The 7885-nt window shown below is 32.5% G+C and overlaps 1 long non-coding RNA gene across 1 annotated transcript in view; it reads right to left on the bottom strand.

Annotated features, from left to right (window-relative positions):
* Window positions 1–3340: 3340 nt before the first annotated feature.
* LOC117122065 overlaps window positions 3341–7885 on the bottom strand; it is a 6112-nt gene continuing 1567 nt past the window's right edge. Inside the window, exons 4-5 of the long non-coding RNA XR_004447659.1 lie at window positions 6893–6934; window positions 3341–4823 (exon numbers count right to left, since the gene is read on the bottom strand). This is a non-coding gene — a long non-coding RNA (uncharacterized LOC117122065). The remainder of the gene's footprint in view (window positions 4824–6892; window positions 6935–7885) is intronic.

Below are 7885 nucleotides of genomic sequence, written 5' to 3'. Positions count from 1 at the left end.
TGTGTGTGTGTGGGTGTGTGTGTGTGTGTGTTATATATGTACTGTATGTGTATGTGGGTGTGTGTGTATGTGTGTATCTAGAGTAGGTGTGTGTGTGTATATATGTGTGTATGCATATATATATATATATACTTTTATTTACTCTTATTTATTTATTTATTTATTTATTTAATTATTTTTATTTTTATTATTATTCTTTTTTTTATTTATTAAAAATGTTATATAAATAATTGCATGCTATTTAATTTTTAATGACGCTGTTAGGAGAGCCACTTGATAGTTTTAAACTTGTTTGGCAATCCTTGGAAGGCAGCATCATGTTTTTATTTTATTTATTTTTCCTGAAATTAAATTTGAATTGAATTGTATTCTCCACCCACCCCCAACCTTTTTTCTTTTATTTTCTACCTACCTCTTTTTTCTTTGATTTTTTCTTCTTTTCCAATAGAGGCAGTAAATTATGCCCGACTTTATTTCTATGCATTATCAATGATATCATACACAGTATTGAATGCACTGTTTCCTTATTTGCTGACGATTTAATCTTAATAAGTTCCTTTAAACTCCAACTTCTGATTATACTTCAACTACTGCGCGTAAGCTCGAGATAGATGTGGTCGACTCATAATGGTCTTTCATTTTCCCCCACTAAGTGTAAAGTTTTTAATATTTATTTTGGCAATCAACACGTTCTATTATCCCTGTATACATTAATGGTAATTTGGTTGATCCCGTTGATAATATTAAATACTTAGGTATCATAATTTCCAATAATTTGAAATGGCATGTTCTCATTATTTCTGTTGACAAATTTGCCATGCGGAAACTTTCCATTCTTAATTTTTTTTTTTAGAATTCCCTTTCTACCGAAACTTTTAATCTTCTTTATAAATCCCACAACCATCCACAGTTGAATACGCATGTTCCGTTTATGGTCTTCTTCCTAAATGTGACTTGTATTACTTTCATCGAATTCAGGCAATTTTCGCTAAGATTATGTTTCTTCATTTGAAGTTAGACAGACTTTTTTTATTCTTGGTTCACTTCTAAGATTCTAAAAAAAAACCCAAATCATCCCCTACACCACTTCCTTCCTCTAAGCCGTAATTGTTCCATCTCTCTTAGAAACTCCCGCCATACCCAAATTTATTCGATTTTCTTGTCGTTTATTATGGTTCCTGCCATCTTACTTTCCGCATGCCCTTTGTTTATTTCCCCCAATGAGATAAAAATAAAATTAGGCATTAGTAACAAGTAATGTAAGGTATTTATTGTGTTGATTATGCATAGTTGTTTGTTAATGAGTGGATAATAGCCCTCGATAGCTTTCGAAACAATATCAAAATCTTGAATCTTGATTCTTTCCTTACCTTATGTTTTCCTTTCCTTTCTTTTCACACTTCTTATTCTTTTCTTTACCATTTCCTTTTCCTTATCCTTTTTTCTTTTCCTTATATATCTTTCGATTTCTTGCCTTTCTTTTCGTTTCTTTTCCTTAACACAACACAGGAAGTCTACACGATTGTTAAATATAACGCTGTTCAGGGATACAAACGAGTTACGCTTGAGAGCCGAATTACATGTAACACTTTGCTCCAATCCACATCATTATTATCAAACATAGTATTTGTGTTAAATTATGATTTAATTATCTTCACGCATATTACGATTTCCTGATTAGTTTTATTGTAGTATTATATTTCTTAATTTAGTGAAATATGGGCCTACATTAAGTTAATCTATGTAAGAGATAACACACATTTTGTCATACATTTATATATGCCGTATATTATTTTCAGAACATGACCTTAAACAGTGGTCTGTATTTATTAAAGCTAAATGCTCCGATTCATATGATTGCTTTAGCGGCTTTTTTTTCTTATACAGTATTTGCAAAGAGAGAGGAACAAAATTGTGATCATTGCACAGCGGACAGCGAAGAGAAAAGACCTATCAATTAACTCCAAGTGTAAAGAAACACAATTGTGATTCATCATTTCAGCTTTTAATTTTGTTTATATTTTCCAATAGCAAAAGTGAATCTATTCAATTGAAAGCTAACAATTAGCCTGCTTACAAACTAAACAATTCGAATTTATAATTACATATTAATGTCAAATTTGATTTTGAATCTTTTAAATTATCTATATTTTGTAATGTAAAGGCTAACCAGACAGCGTCGTACAACGCAGCCCGACGCGATTTGTTGTCGCGTCGCGTTCGTGTGATTTAAACGCGAACGCGATGGTTTGAGTCGGGGACAGTCGCGTTGTAGAATATTAACCATGTTCAATATTTCTCACCGTAACGGCTTGAATCCCGGTTTCCATAGAATCGCTCACCCTATCGGCGACAGTCACCGAGAGCCATCGGGAAGTTTGAACCTGGTTCAACTTGCCGATTGCGTTGTGGACGAATCAGGGTGCAATTGCTAGTTGCCCTGACACAATCGGGAAGGCACCCCGATTTGTCTGCAACGCAATCTGCAATGTTGAACTAGGTTCAACCTTACCGACAACAATGGGGTAGGCGCATCTATGGAAACCGACCTTAAGACTGTCCCCGACGATTACTCGCGACGGGCTGCGTTGCTTCGAAAGACCGTGTCCCAACTAATTTCCGTGCCCGTGGTGTCTATAAACTTTACTTGAGCAGGTTTTAACTCCATATATTTTGGTAAAGCCAACGGACACATAGAAACACACGGGCAAAGGAGAACTTGGTTCTGGAGAAGTAATTACATTTTTCAATACATTACAAAATCAATTACATGAAACTACACATCTAATTCGACTGTTTTTACCATTCTTCATTCCGCACAAAAAATACCAACAATTAAAGACGTCTTTACACTGCTGGGGAAACCCTGCACTTAACAACTCTTTATAACATCACTCTTTCATTATAATGAATATATATATGACTTTAAAATTATTCAGGATAGTATTTGTCTGACCGTTACTTTATAAACCGGTAAAGCATAAGCAACATTCCCTGATGATGACGTGTAATACGTCAAAACATTACTGTATATAGTTTACCACACAGACGGTATTCCTTACAAGATTCAAATGTTGACTTAATATATACTATCCGCTGAGAAATATTTGAAGTTAATTCACAAAACATTTTCATGGCTAATATATCTAAAATAAACCACTTATCTAAGAAAATGTTACACGAAATCCTAAGTAAAGTTTTTTTTCACTTTAGTTGAGTTATTGACACAACGAATTGTATTTAACAACGAATTATTCCCTATAAAAAATACGCAGCACCATAATTTAATTCATATCTGATTTGTATTTCCAAACTTAATAGATTAACGTATTCTTGAGGATGACCTACCATCTTCACTGAATTTTTTTTATAGTATAACACATGGTGTAACAATTATTTACACTGCGGCATTGATTAAAATAATAAAACGGCATACTAAACAGTATTCTACATTAAAAATGTAGATAGTATAAGGTTTATAAACCAGTGTAATAGGCCTATATAATTTGGTGTAGGCCTAACATATAGAATTACTTTAACTTGTGTTCTTACCATTATTGCTGTTATTAATATTTATTATTTTTATTATTATTATTATTATTATTATTATTATTACTACTACTACTATTATTAATATGTAATAATAATAATTTAATAATAATAATAATATTTTATTTAAATTTTAAAAATATGTTTTACTATGTTTATTATTCTGCTGGCTGGGTTGGAGGAGTTATTATAAATAAATTCCATCATCGCCGATTTTTATGCTTCAACTATAGACTTGCTAACCTCCCCCCACCCTTTTCACTAGCTATATATGCTTAGGCCCTACTGCTGTCAGTTTCTGTGTGGCTATTTTTAGTAGGCCCTAGCTAAGGCTATCCTAAAGAGGCCTAGCCTAGGTTGTGTCTTCAATTTATGTGGTTATTTTTTATCGGATTGTCAATGCATACTTACGTACGACGATAGAGCCCATTAAACTGTTGTTTGCGATAATTTAATTACAATTTTCCTGGACGATTATATTATTACGCATCTGTAGGCCTTTGATAGCCAAGGCTTTTCGACCGGAATTTTCATTATTTTCAAAGTCTGCGTGATCGCTTTAGCTTGAGTTGCGCATGCTCAGTTGTTGCATTAAAAAGTTTTTTCTCATTTCTATTTCACACCCTCTTCGCAGACACCATTTGGTTTCTGACAACTCGTTTTGGTAACTGCTCGACAACTTCACTTACTTACTGTCTGTCTAGCATTTCCCAGCGCATGCTCATTTTGATTTTAGAGATAATTCGGAGACTTTCTCTTGTAATTGCGCATGCGCATTGCTTAGTTCGGAATTCTTATTCCTTCGTAGTAAAAGCTTCCGCTGCATACAGTTTCTTAATCATTGTTTACTCTTTTTGGTAGCAGTCTAAAAGCACAGCGCGAAAACCATATCCTTTAATTAAAATCTTTAAAAACTTAAAATACAATTGTCAAGTATATTTGTAATACATGTACACTTGTCAATTTATTCTGTTTTGCTTTTGCTAGTATTAATATTTCTTAAAACTAATGAGCTACACAGTTGAATTATTTCAATCATATATTTTGTATAATCAAACATCATGGAGGTACGTTACCATAGCAAAAATCGTTACAGTTTGTAGAGATTAAAGTTATACTCCTGTATCAAAACAAACAAGCTCTTTTCGACAAAGGGTTCACTTTTTATACATTTCCACCTTGGCATTAACGTAACCTGTTTCTGCATTTGCTTCCTGCAGATCTTAATAAGTATGGTTCTCATCGCCAGTATCTGCTATGTATGGCATGTAAGTCTGTCAAGATAAATCAAATATTTCAATTAAAATATTATCTATCGACTATTTTCTTTCTTAATGTTAAATTGAGATGTATTAATGGAAGTAATAAATGTACATAAGGCCTTTCAATAATTTAGTTTATTTATTTTATTGGAATAGGCAATATAATATGAATATATTCTAACAAAGAAAGTCAGAAAAAATATTTAAGAAATAATCATAATATTAAAAACAGTCAGTAACATACACACTACCAAGGACATAACAATAATCTATGTACCGCAAAAGTATTGGCCTGTGGTCGATCGGCTTGAGTGGGTTAGGCCTAGCCAAACAAGGCCTAGCATACCCTTTACCTCTCCTTGGGAGGGGCGAGGCTAATTATATGATAACACTAAACAAAACGTTTTTCTTAGCGCTGCATGCCTTTAGTAATACACTATTAAAACATCAAAAATGCTATTTTTTTTTAATGTCAGAGGGGAGAATCTGAGGATGTGGGCAGAAATCGAGAATGGCCATGATAAGTCAACTTACTTATATTAAAATGATACATGTAATTGGTTAATTTATTAGTTAACTGGTTGTTGGATTAATTTATTTTGTAGCTAAGATATATTATTTATTTAAGTTAGATCCAGGACTACAAACACAGGCTCTGCCTTCTTGGTTTTCGGGCACTTATATTATATTATAAATTAGGTTTATAACTAAGTTTGTAAGTGAATAAAATAGTTGAATACTCGAATACATCGTGTGTATGATTTCCAATATATAACATGTAGTCAGAAGGGAAAATAATAACCCATGCAAGATGATAACATCTCATACAACCAAAAATACAAAGAAAGGAAGGAAAATAAATTCAATTTTAGAAAACGCCATCTTACATTCCTCAAAACCTAAGAATCAGTTTCTGAAGCAATGTTTTGAATAACATTCTAATACATTTTTCTATCACTAAAATATAAAATTACAGGCTCTACATAATAACACTCATTTTAGGTCTCCTAAGACAGGTGTTTAACTGTGTGCATTTATTTTATTTTGATTCTGCCACAAACTTGCATTCTAATGAAAGCTATAGTTATGAAAGAAAGTACAACTGTAGAAGGAAAAGCCAAGAATGTAAAACAATTAAATAAGATGAAAAGAAAGAATGAAAATGAAGTAAAAAAATTTTTTTTAATGGAAACGAAAAATAGAATGAAAACGAAAGGAAAAGAAATGTAAGAAAGAAAAAAGATTATGAATAAAAAGAACAGAAAGGAGAGAAAAAGAAAGAAAAAGATGGAAAGGAAAAGAAAGGTAAGTAAAAGAAAGAACATGAAAGAAACAAAAGGAAATGAAATTAACAGAATTGAAAAGAAAGAAAATGAAATGTAAACTAAAGAAAGAAGGACATGAACAACTGGTGTAACTAGTAACCGTTTGTTGGTATAAATGCAATTCCGGCGGACAACAATTGGATGCACACATTTAAATATGGTCTAGAAGGAGATAGTCTTAACTCAAATAGATAAAGTATGGTATGTAAATAGGGTAAGAAGACACAACATTGAATAAACATTGCACCTATGAGATGGCCAGATATCATTTTTCAGATTATGGTTAAGTAAAATAATAATAATAATAATAATAATAATAATAATAATAATAATAATAATAATAATAATAATAATAATAATAATAATAATAATATTAATAATAACGCCTGTTAAACAGCATGATGAACCAAGGACTTTGAACGGTTACCAGGATACGCCTTTCCCACGAATCGGTAGACATCTTGAAGTGATGACAAACAGCAAGTCAGTGGTGCATAAAAAACAAAAATAAGATAAGCTAGGCCTAAGGAAAGTTTTGTTTATCTGAGCATGTGCAGATTGTGCTTATATAGCTCATTAGCATAACAATACCACACATAAGCTTAATTAAGTTAGACCGCTTAAACCAGCCAGCTTCCTATCCTGGTAACAGTTAAAAGTCCTTGGATGAACGTATACTGCTATGCTGAGGTCCGGCTTAGGTAAATTGTACAAGATTAAAGTATAATAATGTGTAAATATGAAATACAAACTCACATTTTGCGTTCTGGTGTCAGTACTTCGCATGGCTTCAAATTTCTTCTAATAATTCATTATATTATAATAAAAAATATAATATAATTGTAATAAAGTAAGATGTGGGCAAAGAAAACAAAGGCAGGTCATCTTAGTCCAGGGCAAGGCAAGGCAGGTGATAGGGAGAGGAAAGTAAAGGTTGAGATGAGCTGAATTAGAGAATGAGATAAAAAAAATATAGATTGGGATGGAGATAGATATGAAGATGAGAAGAGTTGGAAGCCCGGTTGGAAGTGAAAACAAAAATTAAAATGGGGGATGAGATGATGAAGGTGGAGGTAAAGATGAAGATGGAGATGAAGCTAAAAAAAGATAAGATGGAAATGAAGATGGAGATGAAAAAAGAGATATGATGGAGATGAAAAATGGAGATGGGATGAAGATGAGATAAAGACTTAACTGGAGAATAAGATGGAGAAGATGGGTATAAAACTTGTGATTAGATTGAGATAGGGAGGTTATGGAGATGAAAATGGAGATAAAGATGAAAATAAAAGTGAGATGAATATGGAAATGAGATGAGTAATAAAGATGAAGGTGGAGATGGTATTAGAGAGATGCTCTCTATTGTCAATAACACAAGCACATGTATGAAATCTGGTCCTCCACTGGTGATAATTAAAGATGATCTTCAATTATCACCAGTGGAGGTGTATCTTCATGCTAAAGTACTAGGGAGATTTTTCGCAACCTTACGAAAAGGATAATGAATACGAAAACGTAATTGTTGTTATCGTCATTCGTGCAAAAGGCATGAATCGCCTACTTTGTGACATATATGCTACTGTAGGGGAAGGGTTGATGACGCAACGAAGATGGAGATGGGAAGAAGATGAAATGAAGACTTAACTGGAGAATAAGATGGAGAAGATGGGTATAAGAGATAAGATTTAGATAGGGATGTTATGAAGATAAAAAAATTAAAATAAAAGTGAGATGAATATGAAAATGATA

This window comes from Anneissia japonica, unplaced genomic scaffold (genome assembly GCF_011630105.1).
Source record: "Anneissia japonica isolate Jap-2015-1 unplaced genomic scaffold, ASM1163010v1 scaffold287780_len48409_cov108, whole genome shotgun sequence".
Classification (NCBI taxonomy): domain Eukaryota; kingdom Metazoa; phylum Echinodermata; class Crinoidea; order Comatulida; family Comatulidae; genus Anneissia; species Anneissia japonica.
The sequence above is the reverse complement of the archived record's forward strand: the minus strand, read 5'-3'. Positions and strand labels throughout refer to the sequence as shown.